At 54.7% G+C, this 18,536-nt stretch overlaps 1 long non-coding RNA gene across 1 annotated transcript; it reads left to right on the forward strand.

Annotated features, from left to right (window-relative positions):
• Positions 1-631: 631 nt before the first annotated feature.
• On the forward strand, positions 632-16,872 carry LOC140398935 (uncharacterized). The gene is made up of 2 exons (XR_011937603.1): positions 632-750; positions 16,383-16,872. It is a non-coding gene; the product is annotated as an uncharacterized lncRNA (long non-coding RNA).
• The last annotated feature ends 1,664 nt before the right edge of the window (positions 16,873-18,536 follow it).

Raw genomic sequence — 18,536 nt, forward strand, 5'->3', positions numbered from 1 at the left:
GGAAAGAGACGCACTAGGCCTCAAGGAGGCACGGGCCCTCGCTGCCTCGCTCGATGTGGCATCGCAGAACGCCCCCGACCGCGCGGCAGCCCCTTGGGCACCGTGGACCCACGCCGCGACCGGACCCCCGCCCCCCCCCAACCCCCCCCCCGCAGGCCTGTGCTGCCAGAGCGACAGATCAACCGTGGGGGGGGGGCCCCACTGCTACTTTTGTGGACAAGCGAAACACCCCCAACTGCGCTGCCCGGCCCGCTCAGCCCTCTGTAAAGGGTGCGGCAAAAATGGGCACTTTGTAGCAGTGTGCCAGGCCCGGGGGGGGGGGGGGGGGTCGTCGCAATCTCCGGGCGAGAACCAGGACCCCAAACTCAACCCACCCAACGATCCATGTGCGGCCAACGGGAGCCGTCATCTTGGGTCCCGGACTCCATGCGGGAGGGATGGGCGCCGCCATTTTGTGCCATTCCTCCGGCCACGACCGATCAATGGGCGGCGCCACCTTGTCCACCCCCGACCGTGTGCGGCCCATGGACGCCGCCATCTTGGCTGACGGCTAAGGACCCTGGGATGGATGGCCCCACGGGGCCTGAGTAAAACGCCCCGATGCAGCAACAGCGACTGGCTTCGGTGACCCTGGACCAGTCGCGGCCCCGAACGCACCAAACGGCAACAACGACGGTATTCATAAACGGGTACGAGACGCCATGCCTGATCGACTCTGGGAGCACGGAGAGTTTGATACATCCCGATACGGTAAGACGTTGTTCCCTTCCGATCCACCCAAGTAATTAAAAGATTTTCTTGGCGGCAGGGTCCCATTCTGTAGAGATCAAAGGGTTCTGCATCGCGAACCTCACGGTGCAGGGGAGGGAGTTCAAGAACTACCGGCTTTACGTCCTCCCCCACCTCTGCGCTGCCACACTCCTGGGGTTGGATTTTCAGTGTAACCTCCAGAGTTTAACGTTTAAATTCGGCGGCCCTATACCCCACTCACTATCTGCGGCCTCGCGACCCTCAAGGTCAACCCGCCTTCCCTGTTTCCGAACCTCATCCCGGATTGCAAACCAGTCGCCACTAGGAGCAGACGGTACAGCGCCCAGGATCGAACCTTTGTCAGGTCCGAAGTCCAACGGCTGCTGAAGGAAGGGGTCATCCAGGCCAGCAATAGTCTCTGGAGAGCTCAGGTGGTAGTTGTAAAGACCGGGGAGAAGCAGAGGATGGTCGTAGACTATAGTCAAACCATCAATAGGCACACGCAGCTGGATGCGTACCCTCTCCCCCGCATATCCGACATGGTCAATCGGATTGCACAGTACAAGGTCTTTTCCACGGTGGACCTTAGGTCCGCCTATCACCAGCTCCCCATCCGCCCGAGCGACCGCAAATACACTGCCTTTGAAGCAGATGGGCGGCTCTATCACTTTTTAAGGGTTTCATTCGGCGTCACTAATGGAGTCTCGGTCTTCCAACAGGAGATGGATCGAATGGTTGACCGGTACGGTTTGCGGGCCACGTTTCGTACCTCGATAACGTCACCATCTGCGGCCACGATCAGCAGGACCATGACGCCAACCTCCGCAAATTCCTCCAGACCACAAACGCCCTGAATCTCACATACAACAGGGAGAAATGCATGTTTAGCACCGACCGTCTAGCCATCCTCGGCTACGTAGTGCGAAATTGAGTTATAGGCCCAGACCCTGAACACATGCGCCCCCTTATGGCGTTCCCTCTCCCCCACTGCTCCAAGGCCCTGAAACGCTGCCAGGGCTTTTTCTCTAATTACGCCCAGTGGGTCCCCAACTACGCGGACAAGGTCCGTCCGCTAATTCAGTCCACTGTCTTTCCCCTGTCGACAGAGGCCCGCCAGGCCTTCAGCCGCATCAAAGCAGATATCGCAAAGGCCACGATGCACGCAATCGATGAGTCCCTCCCCTTCCAAGTCGAGAGCGACGCATCCGACTTAGCTCTGGCGGCCACCCTCAACCAAGCGCTCAGACCCGTGGCCTTTTTCTCACGCACTCTCCACGCCTCAGAAATCCGCCACTCCTCAGTGGAAAAGGTGGCCCAGGCCATAGTAGAAGCTGTGCGACATTGGAGGCATTACCTGGCCGGTAGGAGATTCACTCTCCTCACTGACCAACGGTCGGTTGCCTTCATGTTCGATAATGCTCAGCGGGGCAAGATAAAAAAACGACAAGATGCGGTGGAGGATCAAACTCTCCACCTATAACTATGAGATCTTGTACTGTCCCGGAAAGCTGAATGAGCCTTCCGATGCCCTATCCGATGGCACATGTGCCAACGCACAAGTGGACCGTCTCCGAACGAGGACCTGTGCCACCCGGGGTCACTCAGTTCTATCACTTCGTGAAGACCCAAAACCTGCCCTACTGCATCGAGGAGGTCAGAACAGCCACCAGGGACTCCCAAATCTGCTCAGAGTGCAAACCGCACTTCTACAGGCCAGATAAAGCGCACCTGATAAAGGCTTCCCGTCCCTTTGAGTGCCTCAGTCTGGTCTTCAAAGGCCCCCTCCCCTCCACCGACCGCAACACGTACTTCCTGAACGTGGTTGACGAGTACTCCCGTTTCCCATTCGCCATCCCCTGCCCCGACATGACCACAAACACGGTCATTAAAGCCCTCTGCACCCTCTTTACACTGTTCGGTTTCCCCGCCTACATACATAGCGATAGGGGGTCCTCCTTCATGAGCGACGAACTGCGTCAATTCCTGCTCAGCAAGGGCATCGCCTCGAGCAGGACGACCAGTTACAACCCCGGGGTAACGGACAGGTAGAGAGGGAGAACGGAACGGTCTGGAAGACCGTCCTGCTGGCCCTGACGGTCCAGAAATCTCCCAGTCTCCCGCTGGCAGGAAGTCCTCCCGGACGCCCTCCATTCCATCCGGTCGCTGTTTTGTACCACAACAAATCAAACACCTCACGAACGCCTCCTTGTCTTCCCTAGGAAGTCCTCCTCCGGAACGTCACTCCCGACCTGGCTGGCAGCCCCAGGACCCATCCTGCTCCGAAAGCATATGCGAGCGCACAAATCGGACCCGTTGGTCGAGAGGGTCCAACTCCTCCACGCGAACCCCCAGTACGCCTGCGTGGCGTATCCCGACGGCCGACAATACACGTGCTCTCTGCGGGACCTGGCGCCCGCCGGAACTCCACACATCCCCCCCCCAACACCAATCAGCCCCTCCCTCCCACCGGCGCACCCCACAGCTGCCCCCTTCCCGGGTGGATCGGTCCTTCCCCCGGCCCCGCCTAGGAGCAGTGAAGCAGGAAGAGACACCACTACGCTCCCAGAGACGACGGTGCCCAAGCCAGCGCCTGCATCACCACCGGGGCTGAGACGATCGGGGAGGCCGAACAGGGCACCCATTCGACTCATCGAATCTTTATAACAAAGCAAGAAATGCCTCTGTAAATAATTCAGTTGCCCAGTAAAATGGGCATTGTAAATAGTGCTAGTAGTTTGATATCGGAGCATAGCCGCTGTGTTAGTGGCATCCCAGGTACCGACTCTGTAAACCCCTACCACCATACGGCTCACTAGCCCCGCCGGGTTCTTTTTTAACAAGGGGTGAATGTGGTGGTATGCATTAGGGGTATTACGGTACCCTGTGATGCCGAGAGGCTATTGGTGGATAGACGCCGGGTCCCGATTGGATCAGCCGCCTACTGGCTCCACCCAGTAAGGCGGAGTATAAGAGCCTGGGTTCTCCCAGCAGCCGCATTCTGTAACTGTGCTGCTGGGAAACAAGTCTGCGCAATAAAGCCATCGATTGACTCCTTCTCATCTTGTCTCGTGAGTGGTTGATTGTGCCACAGGTACACAAAGGGAGAATTCACTGATGCACAATCAATACTCTCGAGACGAAGAGGAGTCATATCTAATCGGCTTTAATCAGCTAGAACTGTACCCAGCAGCGATGATACAGAAAGTGAAGGCTGCTGGGACGGCATTGGTTCTTATAAGGCGGGGCTATGTACATTATCCAATGGTAGACCCCTCGGTCTAGCCAATGGTAATTCACCTCTCAGGTACTGCAATACCTGGTATTACCACATTCACAATGTCCAAATTACCTACCCCTGCACAGCTTTGGACCGTGGGAGGAAACCGGAGTACCCGGAGGAAACCCACGCAGACACGAGGAGAACGTGCAGACTCCGCACAGACAGTGACCCAATCCGGGAATCGAACCTGGGACCCTGGAGCTGTGAAGCAACAGTGCTAACCACTGTGTTACCGTGCTGCCCAGTCAGCCTGGTCCTCCCACAGCCCTGTCCTCCCAGTCAGAACGGTATGCCAAGAGTCTGGTACTCCCAGAACCCTGCTCTCCCAGAGTCTGGTCCTCCCAGTCACCCTGGTCCCCCAGAGCCCAGTCCTCCCAGAATCTGGTTAGCCCGGTCCTCCCAGTCAGCCCGGTCCTCCCAGTCAACCCGGTCCTCCCAGAGTGTGATCCTCCCAGTCCCCCTGGTCCCCCAGAGCCCAGTCCTCCCAGAATCTGGTTAGCCCGGTCCTCCCAGTCAACCCGGTCCTCCCAGAGTGTGATCCTCCCAGTCCCCCTGGTCCCCCAGAGCCCAGTCCTCCCAGAATCTGGTTAGCCCGGTCCTCCCAGTCAACCCGGTCCTCCCAGTCAACCCGGTCCTCCCAGAGTGTGATCCTCCCAGAGCTCGGTCGTCCCAGTCAGTCTGGTCCTCCCATTCAGTCTGGTCCTCCTAAAGTGTGATCCGCCCAGAGCTTGGTCCTCCCAGTCAGCCTGGTCCTCCCTGTCAGCCCAGTCCTCCCAGAGTCTGGTCCTGCAAATTAGCTTGGACCTCCCAGAGTCTGCTGCTCCGTCAGCCTGGTCCTCGCATAGCCCAGCCCTCCCAGAACACGATCTTCATCACTTCCTGTCCTCCCAGTCAGCACGGTCCTCCCAGAGTCTGGTGCTCCCAGAATCTGGTTCTCCCAATCAGCTTGGTTCTCCCAGAGCCCGGTCCTCCCAGTCAGCCTGGTCGCCGCAGAGACTGGCCCTCCCAGTCAGCCTGGTCCTCCCAGAGCCCGATCCTTTCAGAGCCAGGCCCTCCCAGTCAGTCAGGTCCGCTTAAAGTCTGGTGTTCCCAATGTCTGGTCCTCCCCGAGTGTCTGGTCCTCCCCGAGTGTCTGGTCCTCCCACTGCCCAGTCCTCCCACAGCCCGGTCCTACCAGTCAGCCTGGTCCTCCCATTCAGCAAGAACCTACTGATCATCCTGCTCCTCCCAGTGTCTGCTCCTTGCAGTCAAATGGTCACCCTAGTCAGCCAGGTCCACTCAGTGTCGAGTCCTCCCAGAGAGCCCGGTCCGCCTAGATTCATGTCCTCCATGAGTCTGGTTCTCCCAGAGAGGCGGGTCCTCCCAGAGCCCCATTCTTCCAAATCCAAGTACCCAGTCCTCCCACAGCCCAGTGTTCCCAGATTAAGGTCCTCCCAGTCAGCCTGGACCTTCCAGAGTCCAGTCCTCCCAGTCAGCCTGGTCCTCCCAGAGTCTGGTCCTCCCAGTCAGCCTGGTCCTCCGAGTCTGGTCCTCCCAGAGCCTGAACCTCCCAGAGTCTGGTCCTCCCCGTCAGCCTGGTCCTCCCAGAGACTATCCTCAGTCAGCCTGGTCCTTCCAGAGTCTGGTCCTCCCAGTCAGCCTGGTCCTCCCAGAGACTATCCTCCCAGTCAGCCTGGTCCTCCCAGAGCCTGAACCTCCCAGAGTCTGGTCCTTTTATTTCATAATCTTTATTGTCGGCTTACATTGACACTGCAATGAAGTTACTGTGAAAATCCCCTAGTCGCCACACTCCGGTGCCTGTTCGGGTCACAGAGTGAGAATTCAGAATGTCCAAATTACCTAACAGCACGTCTTTCGGGACTTGTGGGAGGAAACCGGAGCACCCGGAGGAAACCCACGCAGACACGGGGAGAACGTGCAGACTCCTCACAGACAGTGACCCAAGCTGAACCTGGGACCCTAGCGCTGTGAAGCAACAGAACTAACCACTGCGTTACCATGCCGCCCAGTCAGCTCAATGCTCAGAGTCTGGTACTCCCAGAACCCGGGTCTCCCAGCCTGGTCCTCCGAGGGCAAGGTCCTCCCAGAGCCCGGTACTTCCAGTCAGCCTGGTCCTCCCAGTCAGCCGGGTCCTCCCAGAGCCTGGTACTCCCAATCAGCCTGGGCCTCCGAGTGCAATGTCCTCCCAGAGCCCGGTACTTCCAGTCAGCCTGGTCCTCCCAGTCAGCCAGGTCCTCCCAGAGCCCGGTACTCCCAGTCAGCCTAATCCCCCAGAAATCAGTCCTCCCAGTCATCCGGGTCCTCCCAGAGAGCCCGGTCCTCCCAGAGTCTGGTCCTCACAAAGCCCAGTCCTCGCAGTCAGCTTTGTCCTCCCAGTCAGCCTGGTCCACCCAGAATCTGGTCCTCACAAAGCCCAGTCCTCCCAGTCAACCTGGGTCCCACGCAGCCCGGTCCTCCCAGTCAGCCGGGTCCTCCCAATCAGCCTGATCCACGCAGAGTCTAGTCCTCCCAGAGTCAGGCCCTCCCAGTAGGTCAGCTCCGCTCAAAGTCTGGTGTCCCCAATGTCTGGTCCTCCCCGAGAGCCCGATCCTCTCACAGCCCGGCACTCCCACTGCCTTGTCCTCTCAGAGCCCGGTCTTCCCAGCCAGCCTGGTCCTCCCAATTAGCCTGGTCCTCCCATTCAACTTGGTCTTCCCAGTCAGCCTGGTCCTCCTGCTCCTCCCAGAGCATGGGCTCGCAGAGCCTGCTCCTCCCAGTCAGCCAGGTCCACTGTGTCGGGTCTTCCCAGAGAGCCCGGTCCTCTTAGATGCATGTCCTCCAAGAGTCTGGTTCTCCTGGAGAGCCGGGTCCTCCCAGAGCCCTGTTTTTCCAGAACCCGGTCCTCCTACAGCCCAGTTCCCCTACAGCCCGGTTCCCAGGGTCTGGTCCTCTCAGAGTCTAGTCCTCCCAGAGTCTAGTCATCCCAGAATTTTGTCCCCCCAGAGCCAGGTCCTCCCAGAGTCTGGTCATCCCAGAGAGTTTGGTCCTCCCAGACTCTGGTCCTATTACGCATCTTCAAATTTCAATGTAATGCTGATATCATTGAGTGCTGTAACATCATTAGTTGCTGTTGTTACTTGTGTATATCCGTATTTAACTGCCATTAGTTCAGATTCTATTCCTTTATTGTTAATTTGATGCTTCACTCATTGCTCCTGCTTTTGAGTCCATTCTGTATTTTAAACTTTGTTATTTTTGTACATGAAAGATTAACTTTTAACACTTTTCCAAAACCGTTTTTGTGGTCAAGTTACCACAACCATGGGCAGCACGGTGGCCCAGTGGGTTAGCACTGCTGCCTCACTGCGCCGAGGTCCCAGGTTCGGTCCCGGCTCTGGGTCACTGTCCGTGTGGAGTTTGCACATTCTCCCCGTGTCTGCGTGGGTTTCGCCCCCGCAACCCAAAGATATGCAGCTTAGGTGGATTGGCCGCGCTAAATTGCCCCTTAATTGGAAAAAATGAATTGGATACTCTAAATTTGAAAAACAAAGTTACCACAATCATTCGGGCGGCAGGCACAGTGGTTAGCACTGGGACTGCGGCGCTGAGGACCCGGGTTCGAATCCCGGCTCTGGGTCACTGTCCATGTGGAGTTTGCACATTCTCCCCGTGTCTGCGTGGGTTTCACCCCCACAACCCAAAGATGTGCCGGGTGGGTGGATTGGGCCACGCTAAATTGCCCCTTAATTGGAAATCAAAAAATAACTGGGTACTCTAAATTTATATTTAAATTTAAAAAGTGACCACAATCATCAACTCCCCACCTGTACGACCGATGGTCACCGGCTTGTCCCGTTGCTCACGGGGAGATTAAACCCGCCGTTCGTCTGCCGTGCTCATTCTGATCTTGTTCCGATGCAGTTTGTTGTGACGAATGTTGGGATGGAAGATGTCCCTTCTTATTGTGCGGGTGTGACTTGGTGACTGGCTCACCTTGCGGTTTCTCCTGAATTCCAGCCCGCCAGCTCCCCCCGCAATAGAATTTATCAGATTACATCAAGTTGGGTGGGTGAGCTGTGTGGAGGATACAGAGATCCTTCAATGTGATTTGGACAAGTTGAGCGAGTGGGCAAATGAACGGCAGATGCACTTTAATTTGGATAAATGAGAGGTTATCCACTTTGGCAGCAAAAACAAGAAGGCAAACTATTATCTAATTGGCCATAAAGTAGAAGAGGGGGGTGTGCAACGAGACCTGGGTGTCCTCATACACCAGTCACTGAATGCAAGACCCTGGATCTGTGAAGCAACTGTGCTAACCACTATGCTACCATGCTGCCCGTTGTGTATGGTTTTAGTCTCCTTATCTGAGGAAGGATGTTTTGCTTTCGAGGGAGTGCAGTGAAGGTTTACCAGACTGATTCCTGGGATGGCAGGAGTGAGGTATGAGGAGGGGTTAAGTCAGTTAGGATTGGGCAGCATGGTGGCGATGGTTAGCACTGCTGCCTCACAGCGCTAAAGGCAGCACTGTAGCACAGTGGTTAACACAGTTTCTTCACAGCTCCAGGGTCCCAGGTTCAGTTCCCAGCTTGGGTCACTGTCTGTGCGGAGTCTGCACGTTCTCCCCGTGACTGCGTGGGTTTCCTCCGGGTGCTCCGGTTTCCTCCCACAGTCCAAAGATGTGCAGGTTAGGTGGATTGGCCATGCTGAATTGCCCTCAGTGTCCAAAAAGGTTAAGTGGGGTTATTGGGTTACAGGGTTAGGGTGGAGGTGTGGGCTTGATTAGGGTACTCTTTCCAAGGGCCGGCGCAGACTCAATGGGCCGAATGGCCTCCTTCTGCACTGTAAATTCAATCATTCTATGATCCGGGTTCAATCCCAGCCCTGGGTCATTCTTCGTGTGGAGTTTGCATATTCTTCCCGTATCTACCTGGGTCTCACCCCCCACAACACAAAGATGTGCAGGGTAGGTGGATTGGCCACGCTAAATTACCCTTTAATTGGACAAAAAGAATTGGTTACTTTAAATTTATTTTTAAAAAGTCAGTTCGGATTGTAATCGCTGGAGTGCAGAAGAATGCGGCAGAAATCTGATAGAAACCTATAAAAAATTCTAATAGGACTAGACTAGACACAGGATGTTCCTGATGTTGGGTGTGTCCAGAACCAGGGGTCACAGTCTGAGGATATGGGGTAGACCTTGGCACTGGTTGGTGGTTAGCACAGTTGCTTCACAGCTCCAGGGTCCCATGTTCGATTCCTGGCTTGGGTCACTGTCTGTGCGGAGTCTGCACGTTCTCCCCGTGTCTGCGTGGGTTTCCTCCGGGTGCTCCGGTTTCCTCCCACAAGTCCCCGAAAGACGTGCTTGTTAGGTGAATTGGACATTCTGAATTCTCCCTCTGTGTACCCGAAGAGGCGCCGGAATGTGGCGACGAGGGGATTTTCACAGTAACTTCATTGCAGTGTTAATGTAAGGCACTTGTAACAATTGTCATGTGAGGGTACCTTTAAGAATTGGGGGTTTATAAAATAGCTGTAGTGGATGTACCTTTAAGAAATGGGTGTTTATCAGTGATGTCAGAGTGTGGGTGGAGCTGAGCTGTCTGTCTGCTTTTACTTTCACTTTGGGCTGTCTGCTACAGGGTGTGTTTAGTTTTGTTTTAGATTTGGAGAAGCTGCAGTCACGGCCGGATGTGTGAGAATCTCTGCAAGCTTAAGAATGTTCATTTGGTGATTTCAACGTGGTAACTGTTCTCAGTAGAGAATTTAAACCTGATATCTTTCTGTAAAAGGGTTCTTTTTGTCTTATGGATGTTGCAAGGAAAGATTAAGAGTTACTTATAGAGTACTGTATTCTTTGGGAGATTTATTGGTATTGATCGTTGTTAAAATGTTTACTGTGGCTTTATAAAGTGTTAACTGGTTTCACATATAAACATTGTTTTAATTTAAAAGTACTGTAGATCTCTGTTGCATCACGCCTGTGCTCCCCATAACCACAATCTATTAAAAGTTGTGGGTTAGGTGAACTCCATTGTCATATGAGAGTACCTTTAAGAAATAGGTCTTCATAAATGGGTGTGTATATAAATATCTGTAGTGAGAGTACCTTTTAAGAAATGGGTGTTTATTACTGTAGTGATGTCAGAGTGTGGGTGGAGCTGGGCTGTCGGCTTTTTACTTTTGTTTTAGGCTGTTTGCTGCAGGGTGTGTTTTAGTTTTGTTTTCAGTGTTGGAGCTGAAGCCAGACAGAGCAGGTGTACTGTTAATCTCTCTGCCCTGAAAAGACTATCTCTTGATCATTTGGTGAATTCAGAATTATAAATGTTCTCAGTAGTGACTTTAACCTGATGTGCTTCTGATAAAGGTTTTGTTTTTAAGTCGTATGAATGTTAAAAGGATTACGTAGATGTTCACTGTATGTTTTAAAAAGGTTGAGTTCATAGAATAAACATTGTTTTGCTTTAAAAAATACGTTTCCATTTCCGCTGTACCACACCTGTAGAGTGGGCCGTGTGCTCCCCATACCACAATCTAGTAAAAGTTGTGGGTCGGGTGAACTCCACGATACACTTTGGGGTTCTCTAAACCCTGGACCATAACACTATTTTCTGTGAGGGATCGTCTGATATTGATGGCCCCCTGGTTCTGGTCTCTCTCCCCCCCCCCCCCCCCCCCCCCCCAACCACACACAAGTGGAAACATCTTCACTCCATCGACTCCCCCCCCCCCCCCGCTTATTCATTTTAAACACCTCGATCAGGTCACCCCTTCCTCAGCCTTCCCCTTTCTAAAGAGCCCCCAGCTTGTTCAATCTTTCCTGATAGTCTCCATTCTGGGATCACCATTTGTCCATTCCTTGTTCCAGTTTTCTTTCAGTGAGCAACCCCACCCCCCACCCCAGGGAGTTCACCCAGAAACGTCACAGCGTAGAGCAGTGATGGGCTACCTTGGGTCGTGGGTGGGCCGCCCGAGTTACCTCCGTCACCCACACCCCCTGCCGTCCCCTCAGTGGGCCGTTAGCTCGATATTGGGACTTTTCCACTCACCACGGGCCCTATGAATAAGACTGAACATAATTAATGGGCGGGATTCTCCCCTACCCGGCGGTCCCGGCGCCGAGGAGCGGCGAGAACCACTCGGGCGTCGGGCCACCCCGAAGGTGCGGAATCCGCCGCACCTTCAGGGGCTAGGCCAGCGCCGGAATGGTTTGCGCCGCGCCGGCCGGCGGGGTAGGGGCTTGGCGCCACGCCAACCGGCACCGAAGGGCCTCTGCCGGGGCTCGAGTTGGCGCACGCGCGGGGGGGTTTCATCTCCTCGTCGGCCATCGCAGACTTTTACACCAGCCGACGCGGAGGAATAGAGTGCCCACTGTAGCCACCTGAGTTGGCCACTTCCCGACTTAAAATGGAGAACCGCAAAGGCTGAAGGGAAATTCAGCCAACACAGGCAAAAACTACCAAATACAGAAATCATGTGTATTGAGACCTGTAAGGAACCAGACAGCACCGAAACCAGCAGCCATCTGCATAGTAATGTAGCAGCCATCTGCATAGTAATGTGCACAATGGCAACAGTTAAGGTAAATAAAGCCAAGCCAGACTCCTCGGCGCCAGCAGGAGCCAAGACAAAGGAAGGCCGACGGACACTTAGGGACCGCCCAGCGATCAGGGAACCGCTCCAGCATTGGAGAAATCGATCCAGGTGATCGGAAAGTAGTCCAATCACTTGGAACCAGGTACGGGATCTGCCCCGAAGGGCGGGAAGCCCCTGGGGACTATAAAGTAAAGCCCCCAAGTTCAAATTGTCCTTCTTTGGCAGGGTCACTCAGCAACTTGAACCAACCCTTGACAGTGACCTGTCTTGTTGCCTCTAAGTAAGTCTCAAGTCAACGCTCGCTATGAGATAGGCGCTCCTTGCTACCAGTCCGTACCAGCTTTTGAATCCCACAGACTCAGGGCCTGAACGAAAGGCCATTTGTTCCCTTGACCTGGTGGGCCAGTCCGAAGCTAAGTATAGGCCTTTTAGTGATAGAAATAGCCTAGAAAGTAGAGTTTATGGATGAGTAGCGATTTACTGTGTATAATAAATGCGTTTTGATTTGAATCTTACCAATTGGTGTGTTGAGTTATTGATCATTACTTGAACTTGAACCTCGTGGCGGTATCATAAAGATACCTGGCGACTCCAGAGCAAAGGTTATAAAACAGAGCCAATTGAACCAACCAAAAGTGAGCAACACCCCACGGCACAGGCCCGCCTGCGGATCGGTGGCGCCCCGACCGCGGGCCAGGCCACCGTGGGGGCACCTCCCGGGGCCAGATTCCCACCCCCCCTCGCCCGAAGACCCCGGAGGCTGCCCGCGCAGCCAGGTTCCGCCGGTAAGGACCTAGTCTAATTTACGCCAGCGGGACCGTGCGAAAACAGGCGGCCACTCGGCCCATTGCGGGCCGGAGAATCGCTGGGGGGGGTCGCTGCTAGCGGCCGCCGGCCGGCGTGGCACGATTCCCACCCCCGCCAAATCCTTGGCGCCGGAGAATTCGGCAGCTGGCGAGGGCGGGATTCATGCCGACCCCGGCGATTCTCCGACCCGGCCGGGGGGGGGGTGGGGGGTGGGGGTGGGGGTGGGGGGGTCGGAGAATCCCGGCCAATATTTCAGAAGGAGTTTTAGAAAAGGCCGAGTTATACAAAAGGTTGAATCATTTATATATTGACAGAGCTGGCATCAACCTCAAGTGGCAAGAACAAAATTCATGCGGCCCACTGGGATAACGCGGGTGGGTACTCAGGCGGCCCGCTCACTGACCGAGGTTGCCCATCACTGGTGTGGATGGTAGTCGTACACACGGCTGCCTCAGTACGGCGGTGGTGGACGGAGTGAATGTGTGTGGATGGGGCGTCGATCAATTGGGGCTGTTTTTCTGAATGGAGAGCTGTGACTAGCGGTGTTCCTCAGGGATCAGTGCTGGAACCGTTGCTGTTTGCAGTATGCATAAATGATTTGGATAAAAACGTAAGTGGCCTGATTAGTAAGTCTGTAGACGACACAAAGGTTGGTGGAATTGCGGATAGCGATGAGGACCGTCAGAGGATACAGCAGGATATAGATTGGTTGGAGACATGGGCGGAGAGAGGGCAAATAGAGTTTAAATGTGAGATAATAGGGGCAGTACGGTAGCATAGTGGTTAGCACAATGGCTTCACAGCTGCAGGTCCCAGGTCCTATTCCCCGCTGGGTCACTGTCTGTGCGGAGTCTGCACGTCCTCCCCGTGTCTGCGTGGGTTTCCTCCGGGTGCTCCGGTTTCCTCCCACAGTCCAAAGACGTGCAGGTTAGGTGGGTTGGCTATGCACAATTGCCCTCAGTGTCCTTCATCGGCCGGGGCATTGAGTATACAAATTGGCAAGTCGTTGCAGCTGCGAGGCGGCCGGCCTTTCCGGTTAGCCGCTCGCTGGTGGCGGAGGAGGCCTCAGGAGGTCAGGTAAGAGTCATGGCGTCCAAGAATCACACCAACCACAATCAGTCCAGCAAGTGTCCCAGGACAGGGATCAAAAAGCCCAAGTCTCATCGATTTGAAACCCCTAAAAGGGGTTGATCCCAAGTTCCTGAGAAACGTGCGGTTTGCCAAAAAAAACAACAGAATAGGAGCTGCAGTGTCAACGATTTAACATTTACCGTCCTTGAGGATGGCAGCCATGTGATATCTTGTATTCCAAATTGTTTCTTTTGAATAAAATCAAAGTTGGGACTTCAAAAAAAAAAATTATGCTCAGTTAGGCCGTACTTGGAATATCGTGTTCAATTCTGGTCGCCACACTACCAGAAGGATGTGGAGGCTTTAGAGAGGGTGCAGAAGAGATTTACCAGGATGTTGCCTGGTATGGGGGGCATTAGCTATGAGGAGCGGTTGAGTAAACTCGGTTTGTTCTCACTGGAACGACGGAGGTTGAGGGGCGACCTGATAGAGGTCTACAACATTATGAGGGGCATAGACAGAGTGGATAGTCAGAGGCTTTTCCCCAGGGCAGAGGGGTCAATTACTAGGGGGCATAGGTTTAAGGTGCGAGGGGCAAAGTTTCGAGGAGACGTGCAAAGGAGGCTTTTTTACACAGAGGGTAGTGGGTGCCTGAAACCCGCTGCCGGAGGAGGTGGTGGAAGCAGGGACGATAGTGACGTTTAAGGGGCGAATTGACAAATAAGTGAATAGGATGGGAATAGAGGGACACGGACCCAGGAAGTGTAGAAGATTGTAGTTTAGACGAGCAGCATGGTCGGCACGGGCTTGGAGGGCCGAAGGGCTTGTTCCTGTGCTGTACTTTTCTTTGTCCTGACTTGTGTCCTTGTAGATAGTGGACAGGCTTTGGGGGGAGTCAGGAGGTGAGTTACTCTCCACAGGATTCCCAGCCTCTGACCTGCTCTGGAAGCCGCAATACTTATATGGCTGGGTCCAGTTCAGTTTCTGGTCAATGGTAACCCCCATGATGTTGAGTGTGAGGGATTCAGCGGTGGTGATGCCATTGAATGTCACGGGGCGATCGTTAAATCCTCTCTTGTAGGAGATGGTCATTGCCTGGCACTTGTGTGGCACGAATGTAACTTGCCCCTTGTCAGCCCGAGCCTGGATATTGTCCAGGCCTCGCTGCAGGGCCCTGAACCACGAACCGTTAGCAGGGACAGCAAGCAGTTAGGAAGGCTTGTTGCAACCACAGAATGGTATGGCGTTGGGGAGAGTTATAGAACAAAGAGATCTAGGAGTACAGGTTCATAGCTCCTTGAAGGTGGAGTCGCAGGTGGACAGGGTGGTGAAGAAGGCATTCGGCATGCTTGGTTTCATTGGTCAGAACATTGAATACAGGAGTTGGGACGTCTTGTTGAAGTTGTACATGACATTGGTACGGCCACACTTGGAATACTGTGTGCAGTTCTGGTCACCCTATTATAGAAAGGATATTATTAAACTAGAAAGAGTGCAGAAAAGATTTACTAGGATGTTGCCGGGAATTGATGGTTTGAGTTTAAGGAGAGGCTGGATAGACTGGGACTTTTTTCCCTGGAGCGTAGGAGGCTTGGGGGTGATCTTATAGAGGTCTATAAAATAATGAGGGGCATAGATAAGGTAGATAGTCAACATCTTTTCCCAAAGGTAGGGGAGTCTAAAACTAGAGGGCATAGGTTTAAGGTGAGAGGGGAGAGATTCAGAAGGGCCCAGAGGGGCAATTTCTTCACTCAGAGGGTAGTGAGTGTCTGGAATGGGCTGCCAGAGGTAGTAGTAGAGGTGGGTACAATTGTGTCTTTTAAAAAGCATTTAGATAGTTACATGGGTAAGATGGGTATAGAGGGTTATGGGCCAAGTGCGGGCAACTGGGACTAGCTTAATGGTAAAAACTGGGCGGCATGGACTGGTTGGGCCGAAGGGCCTGTTTCCATGCTGTAAACTTCTATGATTCTATGAATCCCTACAGTGCAGAAGGCAGCCATTCTGCCCATCGAGCCTGCGCCAACCCACTGAAAGAGTACCCCATTGTGCCCTCAGCGCAAGGGGATTGGAGTACAAGAATTAGCACGTCTTGCTGCAGCTGTAAAGGGATTGGCTGAGGCCAGGCCAAGAGTGTTGTGCACAGTTTTGGTCAACTTCCCCAAGGTGGGTCTGACCGGGATGGAGTGCAGTGGAGGTTCACCAGAAAGATTGAGAGGGTAAGAAGGTTGGCCCCCATCCACCACCTTCAACACCCACCCCCCCCCACCCACCGACGCACAGCGGCAGCCGTGTGCACCGTCTACAAGATGCACGGCAGCCACTCGCCAAGGCTCCTTCGACAAGCTCCGCCCAAACCCGCCACCTCTACCCCCGAGAAGGACGAGGGCAGCAGACGGCACTCACTGCCTGCAACCCCCATACACCACCTGGTGCAAGGAAGGGGAGCGGGGAGGGAATATCCTCATGGACCTGCTCCTGGGTCGGGTCAGGCTGCCCAGTAATAGATCTGGGGTAGTGGTCGGTTCAGAGGGTCGTCCATCCTGACCGTCAGTGTCTATGTTTGCTGCCGGGTGTCCCTGGAATGGGGCGATGGTTAGATTTTCTCCTGTAGGAGATGGTCATCACCTGGCACTTGCTTGCCGCGAATGTAACTTGTCCACTTGTCAGCCCGAGCCTGGATATTGTCCAGGCCTCGCTGCAGAGCCCTGAATCATGGGGGTGTCTTCCAGCACCATGGAGAGCTTCCGGACCCTGTGGGCGCCTTATCGAACACTCTTTAAACCATATTTTCCATTGACGTTTGAAGCTTCCTGTGAGATGCTGTTCACTTTAATGCAGCCTCCCTTCGGGGAGGGGGACTCCATTTTCTAATTTATTCCTCTCTTTGTGGATTTAGTTTGTTCGGTTGACGCCACGAAGCACACTGGGCCGAATGGCCTGACACCATCCTGACGTGGAAACATATCGGTCGCTGGTTCAGAATCCTGGAGCTGCCCTCCCCCTAACAGCACGGTGGGTGTACCTACACCGCACGGGAACGGCAGCGGGTTCAAGATGGCGGCTCACCCACCGCCTTCCCGAGGGGCCGGTAGGGAGCGGCGGTGAATGCTGGGCTCGGCCAGCGAGGAATAAGGAATAATGAACAGAAAAGAGGCACCAAGACACAAAAGTATTTATTCAAATAAAACACTGACAAAATAAAAGCAGAAAGTAAAAACGTGATTGTGAAAACACACTGTGACCCCCCTACTACGTGGATTGGCTCCTTCGAGTATAAGATGACACTCCCAGAGCAGGGGGGGGGGGGTCAGCGGAGATAACAAAGGGTGGGGGTGGGGAAGGGGTGGCCGCAGGGTCAGGTGGGACCGGCTTGGGGGGGGGGGGGGGGGGGGGGAACATAACACAACCTATTTACATCGTACATCCAAGTGTACATTCAGTTTTGAGTGTTTATATATATCTTATCTCTCTATAAAAAGCCATGTGTTCTCAAATGCCAGTCCGAATGACACACACAACGAACCTCGCCTCGCCCGGGGGTACCCCACAACCGCACCCTGACTTGAGCCATCGCAGGCTCATGGCGGCTTAGCACAGAAAGATCCCAGCCGAGAGTTTCCATGCCCCTCCTGGACCCGCCTCGTGCCCCCACCCCAACGAACCCCCAAAAATGCGAGTGTGATTCAGCAGAACAATTGTACAGGCAAGGAGATTGGGGGGGAGGGGGAGAGAGGAACAAGGGGGAGTAGTGGGGAGGGGGATTAATGCAGGGCGGGAGTGACGGGGGTGAGGAGCTGACCACTCAAAAGGGGTTTGGTCCCGTGTCACATTCTGACTTCAATCCAATGCATCCCCCAACTCCGCCAATTCCAGCCTCTTCCACCATCATGCCCATCGCTCCTCCAGCCGCCTGGGGCTCTGAGCGCTGAAATTCCCAGGCAGGGAGTTGGATGAAAACCGCGTTGTGGGTGCTGTCCAGTCCTCTCGCTCGGTTGGTCACACCTGTATTTCAGTCAGAAACTTAGGGGTGCAAACCGCTGGTCATCCTGACCAGGCGGGCAATGGGGGAGGGCATCACTATGGGAGGCTGACTGTGAGGGAGCACTGCGCCGTTGTGGAGGTTCAGTGCTGTGGGAGCGCCGCACTGTCAGAAGGTCAGTGCCGAGGGAGTGCCGAACTGTTGGAGGGTCAGTACTGAGGGAGCGCCGCATTGTCGTAGGGTCAGTGCTGAGGGTGCGCTGCACTGTCGGAGGGTCAGTGCTGAGGGAGCGCCGCACTGACGGAGGGTCAGTGCTGAGGGAGTGCCGCATTGTAAGATGGTCAGTACTGAGGGAGCGCCGCACTGTCGGAGGGTCGGTGCTGAGGGAGCGCCGCACTGTCAGAAGGTCAGTACTGAGGGAGCGCCGCACTGTCAGAGTGTCAGTACTGAGGGAGCGCCGCACTGTCAGAGGGTCAGTGCTGCGGGAACGCCGCACTGTGGGAGGGTCAGTGCTGAGGGAGTGCCGCATTGTGAGATGGTCAGTACTGAGGGAGCGCCGCACTGTCGGAGGGTCGGTGCTGAGGGAGTGCCGCACTGTCGGAGGGTCAGTACTGAGGGAGTGCCGCATTGTGAGATGGTCAGTACTGAGGGAGCGCCGCACTGTCGGAGGGTCGGTGCTGAGGGAGCGCCGCACTGTCGGAGGGTCAGTGCTGAGGGAGCGCCGCACTGTCGGAGGGTTGGTGCTGAGGGAGCGCCGCACTGTTGGAGGGTCAGTGCTGAGGGAGCGCCGCATTGTGAGATGGTCAGTGCTGAGGGAGCGCAACACGAGTGATGGAATGAGCATGGGAGAGCAATGTTGCCCACCCCAGTCCCTTACGACCCAATATTACCCCAAGCAGAAACATTAAAAAACAAATCATGGCATCACCTTGATGTTGTCGGACCTTGCTGTGCGCAAAAACGCCTGTACTTCAAGGTCTAGGTCTGGAGGTGTGCGGGGTACCCACCTGAAGGGGTGCAGGTGTGTGGTGTACCCGTCTGGAGGGTTGTGGGATACCCGTCTGGAGGGGT

The sequence above is a fragment of the Scyliorhinus torazame genome, chromosome 22, assembly GCF_047496885.1.
Source record: "Scyliorhinus torazame isolate Kashiwa2021f chromosome 22, sScyTor2.1, whole genome shotgun sequence".
Classification (NCBI taxonomy): Eukaryota; Metazoa; Chordata; class Chondrichthyes; order Carcharhiniformes; family Scyliorhinidae; genus Scyliorhinus; species Scyliorhinus torazame.